We start from the raw sequence: 12,313 nt of genomic DNA, 5'->3' as shown, positions 1-12,313 counted from the left end.
ATAATTATACAATCTATATATGCAGAAATGCTTGACCACTCCAACAACTATCATGTCAGACTACACAGAGAAGCCATTGAAATCCACAAGCATGTGGACAACTTCAACAGAAAGGAGGAAACCATGAAAATGAACAAAATCTGGCTACCAGTATTAAAAAACTCAAAACTCAGAACAGTAAATGGGAAGCAACACTCTGAGGGCAGAGGAGCCCCAAGGATGGCTAATGACTCTGAACAGGGGATACCCCCCAGGCAAGAGACAAACCTTTCCAATGCTAATTAGGGTGATTAATTGCAACATTAATGCTGGCTTCCAACTGACAAAGGACTCTTGTCACACCCTGGACTCTCCACAGATATATATTTACCTTCCTTGCCTAGTTTATCCATGCCTCACAACCTCTGAGGATGCCTGCCATAGATGTGGGCGAAACATCAGGAGAGAATACTTCTGGAACATGGCCACACACCCCGAAAGACATACAACAACCCTATATATGCATAACCTGGCGCATATTATATAATACGAGCTTGGGGACGAAGAAATCCTCCAAATGACCAAGGATCTGCCTTCCCACCCGGCTCATTCAAACCCACACTGAGGCTTGTTGAGATGTTCCCAAAATGAGTCCATGCTGAACGAAGTTCCATTCAGGCCATTCATTCCCTCAGTCGAACAGCGAGGAAAGAGCAAGGCGAGGAGATAAGCCAGTCCCGTCCGCCCCTCCTGTCAATCAAAACACGACCTGCAAGTTTGGACAGGCAAAAGGAAATCAAGAGGGAACTGGAGGTTGTGCAAAGAAAGGAAAGGTCTTCCCGGGATGCCTTTGGGAAGGAAGAGGCCTTCAAGGAGTCTCCAAAAGGCCTACATGGTTTCCTTTGATTCTGTAAGGCTTCCCTGATTTGGGCCACTAATGCAGCGTGACTCCATTTTAACTGCTCACTGAGACCAAATTCCTGGGAGTTGTAGTTTAAGAAGGCAAGAGCTTTCTGTGGCAGAGACATTTAGACACCACATGAAGCTACAGCTCCCAGGATTCTGCAGCACTGAGTCCCAGTAGTCAGTACAGTAGAGTCTGGCTCATCCAACATAATGGAGTCCCTGGGTAGATCAGGCGCGGGTCAACTTGGGCCCTCCCTCCAGGTACTTAAGTGGCTGAGGGGGAACAGGAAAGGTCCTGAAGCTGTTAGCAATGGTGGTTAGCAACTTTCTACCAAGTTACACTGTAATGTACACCGCCGGGAGGGGTGAGACGTGGTCGGCAAAGGTCGGAAGCTGTGCCCAACGGGAAAGGTCTCCGACGGCCGCGTCTCTTCCCTCCCGGTGAGCATTCTGTGTGCGGAAAGGCCCACTGCATTGTTCACATCTGGAGAAAGGACGAATGGGAGACCCACTAATTAAATAAGAGATGAAATGCAGACTTTTAAACCCCAGTGAAGAAGATTGGAGGTCAACAAAATCCCCTTCTCTGTCTTTTCCCTTCTTTCCATCCCATGTTCTACCTTATACCCCGAGAAAAAAAAAATCGCCTTCACCCAGGTGGTAGTTGCCCCTACTCTTATCCAGGACCCTTTCCTGTCCCTGATATTCCCATTTTATAACACTGTAATAAATATTTTTGTCAATTAAAATTATATTTTAAAATGCTAATATAATAGTGGTGCAGGAGACACGCCTTAAACAACAGGCCAGGAAATACTTTTAACCAAAAAGAGTGGGAGAAGAATTGGTTTCAGCAGGAACTTCCAAAAGAAATGGCCTGTTATTGTATATCCTCAAATTCTGGCAACCTCAAATGGTTAAGATAAAAAAAAGATTTCTAATGGCAATGATAAAATTACAAACAAAGAAAACACTTGTCAATATTTATGCTTCTAACTATGCAAAAGCTTCTTTGTTTGAAACTTTTTGGAAAGAGATGGAGGATATTGACTGCAACTCTATTGTGGATTTCAATATGGATTTTGAAAAACTATAAAGCCAATTCAAGAGAATCAAGGAAAAATGCTTCTGGATTAGGGTAGAAAAACTGTCAATCATAGATCTCTGGAGGTTCTTACACCCAGAAGAAAAGAACGAAACCTTCTTCTCTGATAGAGAGACACAAGTCATACTCAAGAATTGATATCATTTGGATCACTAAATATTAAGTAAATCTTCATTCAAAAGCGCAAATCCAGTCAAGTATAATTTCAGGCCACTGTCCAACTACAATAGAAACCGCAATCCCAAGAAAGGGATCTGCAAGTTCAGTAGCTCAGCGGTTTAATCCGCTGCGCCACTGGGGGAGGGGAACCTTTACGTTTACCTAAACTATTCTTCATTACTTCATACTTCTTCATACTTCATTATTGAAAGTGGGGCTGACTTAGCATGTGTCACAGAAACCTGGTTGCAGGAGGGTGATGAGGTCCTCCTCCAGGAATTATCATCTCCAGATTTTGTTATCACCCACCAGATGCGGACCGGGAGACGGGGGGGTGGAGTGGCAATGCTCGCACGAGAAAATTGATCTCTGAGGGCGGCTCCCACTCCAAACATCTCTGGTATGGAAAGCGTTGGCCTTGTGTGGGATTCACAGGAGAGTATAGCCTTTCTACTGGTGTACCGTGCGCCTAATGCACCAGTGGACAGCCTATCACAGCTGCTAGAGGTTGTGTCGGAGTGGGCCTTGAGGTTCCCCAGGCTTATTGTTTTGGGGGACTTCAATGTCCATGCTGATGCAGGCTCCTTCTCCTCAGCAGCTGAAGACCTAGTGTCGACCATGGCGACACTAGGACTCTCACTTTATAATACTGGGCCTACACATCAGGCTGGCCACACACGATTTGATCTTTGGGGTTGGAATCCAAGTGACCCTAACCTCCGTTTCGGAGGTTCCATGGTCGGACCACTGTGCCCTAGGAATCCGTATAGAGCACACCAACCCACCCAGCCTGGGCGCCAAACCTATTTGGGTTCGCCCGAAGAGACTAATGGAACCGGTCAGGTTCCTGAATGCTCTAAAGGCCATAGAACCTGTCAGCGACTCACTGGAGGTGCAAGTGGATACATGGAACACCAAATTATCCAATGCACTCGATGAGATCGCACCTAGACGCCTTCTCCGACCCCGTAAGAATCAGTCTCCTTGGTTCACTGAGGAGCTCCGTGCGATGAAACGGGAGAAGAGACGGCTAGAGGTCATGTGGCGGGAACGCCGTGATGAGGAATCGGAATCAGCTTATAAGAAGTCCAGAGAGTCTTATGAGCAGGCTATCACCGAGGCAAAAAAGTCGTATTATGCTTCCTTGATAGCGTCTGCGAGCTCACACCCAGCACAATTATTTAAGATCATTAGATCCCTGACAAAGGTCCCTTCTGTTCCAAACAATAATGACCTGGCTCCTTCTGCTGAGGTTTTCCAGAGCTATTTTGCAGACAAGATCTCGCTTCTTCGTCGGGAACTCCCTGCCACGATGGATACAGTAACTGAACTTGAGACTCCGTGGCCACTCTCTGGGCCCATCCTGGACCTGTTTACCCCGCTGGATGCAGAGGCTGTCGACAGGATCATGACTGCAGCTAGGCCGACCACCTGCTCCTTCGATCCGTGTCCCTCCTGGCTAGTAAAATCCTGCCTAGATGGATTACGTGAACCTCTGTTGAATATAATAAATAGCTCCCTTGAGCAAGGAGTTTTTCCAGAGGGTTTAAAAGAGGCATCGGTATCTCCGCTGCTGAAGAAACCAGACTTAGATCGTTCAGTTCCCACTAGCTACCGCCCAGTGTCGGACCTTCCGTTTCTGGGCAAGCTGGTTGAGAGAGCAGCAGTGGAACAGTTGCAGCAGTTCCTCAATGACACAGCCGGACTTGATCCCTTCCAGTCCGGCTTCCGTAGGGGGCACGGGACGGAGACTGTGCTGGTCGCCATCACAGACCAACTTCGCTGCCAGAGGGATCAAGGCGGATCAGCGCTGCTCGTGTTATTGGATCTCACAGCAGCATTTGATACGGTCGACCACAATCTATTGACCCATCGCCTAGCCATGACGGGGGTTAGGGGGATACCCCTTAAATGGGTGTCCTCCTTCCTCCAAAATCGGGGACAGCGGGTGGTGAGGGGAGGGTTGGTTTCCGCGTGGTCTCCGCTAACTTGTGGGGTCCCACAGGGAGCTATTCTCTCTCCTCTATTATTTAACATCTATATGCGACCGCTTGCCCGACTGGTTTGGGCTCGAGTGCCACCAGTACGCTGATGACACTCAGCTCATTCTGAGGATGGAGGGCCAGCCGGACTCCGTACCCGATAGTTTCCATCAGTGCCTTGAAGCCGTTACTGGATGGTTGCGTGCCAGCAGGTTGAGGGCGAATCCAGCGAAGACGGAGATCCTTTGGCTGGGCCGTCCGGGTGGGAGGGAGATCCAGCTGCCTACCCTGGATGGTGAGACACTACGTCCGTCATCTTCTGTAAAAAGTCTTGGTGTCTTATCAGACCCTCTGCTCACAATGGAGGCCCAGGTCTCTGCTGTGAGCAGATCTGCGTTTTTCCATCTACGCCAGGCTAGGCGACTGGCTCCCTACCTATCTAGGAACGACCTGGCGACGGTGATCCAGGCGACGGTCATCTCGAGGCTCGACTACTGTAACGCCCTCTACATTGGCCTTCCTCTGTCAGTGATCCGGAAACCGAAGCTGGTGCAAAACGCGGCGGCTCGTCTTCTCGCTGGGGTGCCGGCGAGGTGGCGTATCACCCCAATTCTTCAACAGCTGCACTGGCTACCGATTGAGTACCGGATTACTTTCAAGATACTAGTACTAACTTTCAAGGCCTTACATGGTCTGGGGCCAGCGTACCTGAGGGCCCGCTTATCACCCTACCAACCCCAGGGATTACTTCAGTCTGAAGACCAAAATTTGCTTGAAGTCCCTAACATACGGACTTATCATTTGTCTTCCACTAGGCAGAGAGCCTTCTCGGTTGTAGCCCCTCAATTATGGAATGCCTTGCCAGTGGAAACTCGAACCACCCGAGACTTACTTGCCTTTCGGAAAGCCTGCAAAACCTTGCTCTTCCGACAAGCGTTCAATGGGTGAAAGACTCGGGGCTATGTCTGTTTTTATTGTTGCTTTTATTGTTGCTTTTATTGTTTTTATTGTTATTTTAAAGCCCAATGTATTGTTTTAATCTATTTTTGTAAACCGCTCCGAGCCAAACCGGGAGTAGCGGTATATAAGTTTAATAATAATAATAATAATTAATAAATAAATAACAATAAGGGAGGAGGAAGGAAGGGAAGGAAGAATGGAGTGAGGTGGGAAGGAAGGAAGGAACAAGGAAGTGATTGGGAGTTGGAAAATATAGATAGTGACATCTATATATTGTATGTACGTAATAATAATAATAACTTTATTTTTATATCCCACCACAATCTCTCTCCCCGAAGGGACTCGGGGCAGCTTGCATGGAGACCAAACCCAGCATAAACAAGGCCTCCAGGTCATTTTTATGAGCGTCCTCAGGTCTTTTATCAAGCCATGTTTTATTTTTAATGTAATTTTATTATGTTTTATCAATTTGTTTTATTACAATGTTTGTACCACTTGGGCTTGGCCCTGTGTAAGCTGCCCCAAGTCCCTTCAGGGAGATGGAGGCGGGATATAAAAATAAAGTTGGTGTTGTTGTTATTATTATTATAACACCATTAAAAACATATAACAAATAAACAATACAATGAAAACAACTGAAACAAGAAAAAGAAAAACATCATAAAAGTACATAATCAACTGACATCAACCGACCAGTTGCAGTACATTACAATATAGTGATAATGCTGATATTGTGCTATGCTAATATATTATAGTATATACGTACAATATAATGCAATACAATATAATACTACACTATTATAATTGTATATTACCTATTACATGTAATATTGCAGTACATTACAATATAGTGATAATGCTGATATTGTGCTATGCTAATATATTATAGTATATACGTATAATATAATGCAATACAATATAATACTACACTATTATAATTGTATATTACGTATTACATGTAATATTGCAGTACATTACAATATAGTAATAGATAATGCTGATATTGTGCTGTGCTAATATATTATAGTATATACGTACAATATAATGCAATACAATACAATAATACTACACTATTATAATTGTATATTACCTATTACATGTAATATTGCAGTACATTACAATATAGTAATAGATAATGCTGATATTGTGCTGTGCTAATATATTATAGTATATACGTACAATATAATGCAATACAATACAATAATACTACACTATTATAATTGTATATTACCTATTACATGTAATATTGCAGTACATTACAATATAGTAATAGATAATGCTGATATTGTGCTATGCTAATATATTATAGTATATACGTACAATATAATGCAATACAATACAATAATACTACACTATTATAATTGTATATTACCTATTACATGTAATATTGCAGTACATTACAATATAGTAATAGATAATGCTGATATTGTGCTGTGCTAATATATTATAGTATATACGTACAATATAATGCAATACAATACAATAATACTACACTATTATAATTGTATATTACCTATTACATGTAATATTGCAGTACAGTACAATATAGTAATAGATAATGCTGATATTGTGCTGTGCTAATATATTATAGTATATACGTACAATATAATGCAATACAATACAATAATACTACACTATTATAATTGTATATTACCTATTACATGTAATATTGCAGTACATTACAATATAGTAATAGATAATGCTGATATTGTGCTGTGCTAATATATTATAGTATATACGTACAATATAATGCAATACAATACAATAATACTACACTATTATAATTGTATATTACCTATTACATGTAATATTGCAGTACATTACAATATAGTAATAGATAATGCTGATATTGTGCTATGCTAATATATTATAGTATATACGTACAATATAATGCAATACAATACAATAATACTACACTATTATAATTGTATATTACCTATTACATGTAATATTGCAGTACATTACAATATAGTAATAGATAATGCTGATATTGTGCTGTGCTAATATATTATAGTATATACGTACAATATAATGCAATACAATACAATAATACTACACTATTATAATTGTATATTACCTATTACATGTAATATTGCAGTATAGTACAATATAGTAATAGATAATGCTGATATTGTGCTGTGCTAATATATTATAGTATATACGTACAATATAATGCAATACAATAATACTACACTATTATAATTGTATATTACCTATTACATGTAATATTGCAGTACATTACAATATAGTAATAGATAATGCTGATATTGTGCTGTGCTAATATATTATAGTATATACGTACAATATAATGCAATACAATACAATAATACTACACTATTATAATTGTATATTACCTATTACATGTAATATTGCAGTACAGTACAATATAGTAATAGATAATGCTGATATTGTGCTGTGCTAATATATTATAGTATATACGTACAATATAATGCAATACAATACAATAATACTACACTATTATAATTGTATATTACCTATTACATGTAATATTGCAGTACATTACAATATAGTAATAGATAATGCTGATATTGTGCTGTGCTAATATATTATAGTATATACGTACAATATAATGCAATACAATACAATAATACTACACTATTATAATTGTATATTACCTATTACATGTAATATTGCAGTATAGTACAATATAGTAATAGATAATGCTGATATTGTGCTGTGCTAATATATTATAGTATATACGTACAATATAATGCAATACAATACAATAATACTACACTATTATAATTGTATATTACCTATTACATGTAATATTGCAGTACAGTACAATATAGTAATAGATAATGCTGATATTGTGCTGTGCTAATATATTATAGTATATACGTACAATATAATGCAATACAATACAATAATACTACACTATTATAATTGTATATTACCTATTACATGTAATATTGCAGTATAGTACAATATAGTAATAGATAATGCTGATATTGTGCTGTGCTAATATATTATAGTATATACGTACAATATAATGCAATACAATACAATAATACTACACTATTATAATTGTATATTACCTATTACATGTAATATTGCAGTACATTACAATATAGTAATAGATAATGCTGATATTGTGCTGTGCTAATATATTATAGTATATACGTACAATATAATGCAATACAATACAATAATACTACACTATTATAATTGTATATTACCTATTACATGTAATATTGCAGTATAGTACAATATAGTAATAGATAATGCTGATATTGTGCTGTGCTAATATATTATAGTATATACGTACAATATAATGCAATACAATACAATAATACTACACTATTATAATTGTATATTACCTATTACATGTAATATTGCAGTACATTACAATATAGTAATAGATAATGCTGATATTGTGCTGTGCTAATATATTATAGTATATACGTACAATATAATGCAATACAATACAATAATACTACACTATTATAATTGTATATTACCTATTACATGTAATATTGCAGTATAGTACAATATAGTAATAGATAATGCTGATATTGTGCTGTGCTAATATATTATAGTATATACGTACAATATAATGCAATACAATACAATAATACTACACTATTATAATTGTATATTACCTATTACATGTAATATTGCAGTATAGTACAATATAGTAATAGATAATGCTGACCTTTTGTATGCTAATAATCTATGGTCCTGTATGTACATACCATTGCTAAGCCGCTGTGAGTCCCCTTCGGGGTGAGAAGGGCGGGATAGAAATGCAGTAAACAATAAACACATAAACAAACAAGGGAAGACGGGGAGGGTGGGGGGAGGGGGAGGCCTTGGCGGCCATTGAGGCCTCGTTTCTTCCGGGAGGGAGGCAGGCCCCGCCCCCTCCTCCTTCCCCAAGACAGACTCAGAGACACTCAATCCGGATAGAATATCAAGATCAATATAAATATCAATATCAATACCAACCTCTCTCTCTCTCTGTCTCTCCTCCTTCGCGGCTCCAGAGGAACCGCCTCAGAAAACAATGGCGGCGAGAGAGGCTCTGCGCAGGCCCAGCCAGGAAGAAGCCCCGCCCCTCCTCCGCCCCTCGCCCCCCCATTGGCCGAGTCCGTGACGCCCCGCCCACGAGCGGGCCCCTATTGGCTCCGGCCTTGATGGACGGGTGACAAGGAGGGGCGAGAAAGAAGGCGGCTTCTGAGGGCAGGACGGAGGCCCCGCCCCCTCTTCGTCGGAGGGAGTGACGTCAGGGAGTGGGCGGGGCGTGGCGAGGGTTCCTTCCGTCACGAAGGGGGGGCGGGGCTTCTCCCTTTGAGAGACGGGAGGGAGGGGCGGGGGAAGGGAGGGGCCTCATTGGCTGAGCAAGGGGAGGGCGGGGCCTTGCCTCTGGAAGCCCCGCCCAGCACAGAGGCCGTTCGAGGGCGCCCCTCCCAGCCTGGCTCTGGTGACGTCAGAGCCCCGCCCCCTCCCTCTCCCCGCAGAGCTGAGTGGCGCGATGGGTCAAGCGGCTCAGGCACGAGAGAGAGAGAGAGAGAGAGAGAGAGAGCGGGCGTCGCGGGTTCGAGGCCCGTCTGCCGAATTCTTCAAACTCCCTCCTCCTTCGGCAGAGAGTCCCGCAGATCCCGGGACAGATCCGGGCAAACCTTGAAGGCTGTCTGAGTGAAGCCATGGGCTTTCCCCGGACATGAAGGGCAGTCCAGCCTGACTCGGGCCCTTGGGGCTCTTCCCCGTTTCTCAGCCCAAGAGCCGGCCTTGTCCGTAGACGCCTCCAAGGCCAAGACACACGTGGCACACGCACGCCATGCCATGACCAGACCCACGACACGCACACGCAGAGGCATCTCACGTGTCTCCCTCTCCCGGCTTCAGGAGGGAGTGCTCCGTTCCGGCCACAGGGGGCGCTGCCGCTTCACAGTCCGCTTGTGACACCGAGTCCTTGACGGTAGAACTTCCTCATTCCTTTCCCCACGCTGCCTGCATATTTTATAGTGTCGCAAACGACTTAAATTGGCCTCCCCGCATAAAGCGGTACCTAGAATTGTCTACTCGAGAGATGCACCTGTCTTTGGAGCGGCTCAGGTGGGCAGAGAGCCAGGCTCTTCCCGGTCGGGAGCTCAGTCCCACCCGGGCTTCCACCCCACGACCTCTCGGTCAGTCGTGACTCTTTGCAGCTGCGCCACAGCCCGGCCCGGGAGGCAAAGGGGGCCGTGTTGGGTCCATGGTGGGAGGGGTCCAGATCGCAGGGGAACTACACACCCCGGTCCCCCAAGACTCCTCTCAGTCAGGGCGAATCCTCCCCAAATCCCTCTCTCGAGTGAGTCCAGTCGCTGTGTGCCATGGGAAAGGGCAGGAAAGGGCTAAGGGAGAGGCAGGGGGCGGGGCCAGGCCAGTTCCATTCCACATCCCGTCCTTTCCTATGTTCTCACAGCCAGCAGAGGAACTGGTCAGCACCTGAACCTACTAGAGAGAGGGGTCTGGGCAGAATTCCCCCTGATTGACAGGACTTGCAAGGAGCGGGATGTCTAGTTCACCTGCCACCTACGAACTGCAGAACCCCACCAAGGATGGACCCACAGAACCCCCGTGACCAGCAAAAAACACTGGGGGTCTTTGGGGGGAATTCCCCTTGATTTGGGGGAGTTGTAGTTCCCCTCCATCCCGAGAGCACCGTGACCCCAAACACGGAGGGATCTGGGCCCCACTTGGCACGAAGACCCAATCTGCTGGAATGGGATGCCTGCAGGGGGTGGGAGGGAAGGGTCTTCCTTCCTGGGAGTCGTAGTTCACCCACCACCAGGGAAACGGGGACCTCCACCGATGGTGGGCCTGGACCACACGTGTCACACGGAACCCCGTGACTCACTCAACCTCCGGGAAGGGTTGGAGCAGAGGAAGTCACCCAAGTGGTGGGAGTTGTAGTTCACCCTGCAGCCAGAGAGCAGGCTCAACCCCACCCGTGGTGCATCCTAAGCAAACCTGTCCAACATTACAAGCTTCAAGTACCAATTGAAGTTCTGGGGGTTCACCTGGCATGGTGGGAGTTGTAGTCCACCCACAATCTTATGGATATTTGGACAATAAAAACACTGACTTTGTCAAATCACCTGGGCAAGGCCGGGGTATTATTATTATACTGTCATAATATTTTATTTTATTATATTATAATTATCAAATAATCTTATATTATTTGATAATATTATAATAGTATAATAAAATATATATAATAATACAAATATAAAGTTATAACAATACACTATATTATAGAATAATATAACAATGACAGCAGGCTGGAGAGCAACTGCAATGAATCACTCTGACCAGGAAGTCATGAGTTCGAGGCATTGAATGTTTGCCTATATGTGGAATGTGATCCACCCTGAGTCCCCTTCGGGGTGAGAAAGAAGGGCGGAATATAAATGCTATAAATAAATAAATAAATAAATAAATATTATAATGATCTTATCCTGTCCGATCTGTTGTCGACCCACTTTTAAAGTAATTGTTGTTATTATTATCATTACATTATTATGACCATGGCTTTCCCGTCCTGCCCCTCCTCCGGTCCTGTCCATCAACGGAGCTCCTCCCCCCTCCCTCCCTCCCCCCTCCCTGGATGGCTTTGGGGGAAAGTCACCTTGATTGATAGGAATTATAGTTCACCTACATCCACAGAGCACTGTCAAGGCGAACAACAATAGATTTGCACCAAATTTATTTATTTTCTTTATTTACAGCATGTATATTCCGCCCTTCTTTCTCACCCCAAAGGGGACTCAGGGCGGATCACATGACACATATAGGCAAACATTCAATGCCTTTTAACATAGAACAAAGACAAACAAACATAGGCTCCGAGCGGGCCTCGAACTCATGACCTCCTGGTCAGAGTGATTCATTGCAGTTAATTGCAGCTGGCTTGATCTCCCGCCTGCGCCACAGCCCGGAAATTTCAAATCCAATCATTTATTTCGGTCATAGACCAGCACAGGAGATAAAGGTCACATTTACATACAAACTTGGTATGTTTAGTACATTTAAAATATAAAGACATTAAAGCACAATAACCGGGGGGGGGGGGGGGTGAGGAGCGGAAGGGGAAACAGGGCAAAACATACAATGCAGAGGTCCATCAGCCAGTTATAGAACCAAGAGAGAGGATCACTGGAGACATGGGTCACTTTTGGGACCGTCATCCCCTGGCGGACTTTGTAGGCACAAAACT

The 12,313-nt window shown here is 43.2% G+C and overlaps 2 protein-coding genes across 3 annotated transcripts in view; one reads left to right on the top strand and one right to left on the bottom strand.

The window, feature by feature from the left end:
- The window catches only part of LOC134294872 (zinc finger protein 135-like), a 140,997-nt gene that overhangs the window by 19,084 nt on the left and 109,600 nt on the right, over window positions 1-12,313 (top strand). The gene's annotated exons all lie outside the window — the stretch shown is intronic.
- The window catches only part of LOC134294870 (zinc finger protein 135-like), an 87,403-nt gene that overhangs the window by 45,914 nt on the left and 29,176 nt on the right, over window positions 1-12,313 (bottom strand). The window lies entirely within an intron of this gene.

Source organism: Anolis carolinensis, unplaced genomic scaffold (genome assembly GCF_035594765.1).
Source record: "Anolis carolinensis isolate JA03-04 unplaced genomic scaffold, rAnoCar3.1.pri scaffold_26, whole genome shotgun sequence".
NCBI lineage: Eukaryota > Metazoa > Chordata > Lepidosauria > Squamata > Dactyloidae > Anolis > Anolis carolinensis.
The sequence above is the reverse complement of the archived record's forward strand: the minus strand, read 5'-3'. Positions and strand labels throughout refer to the sequence as shown.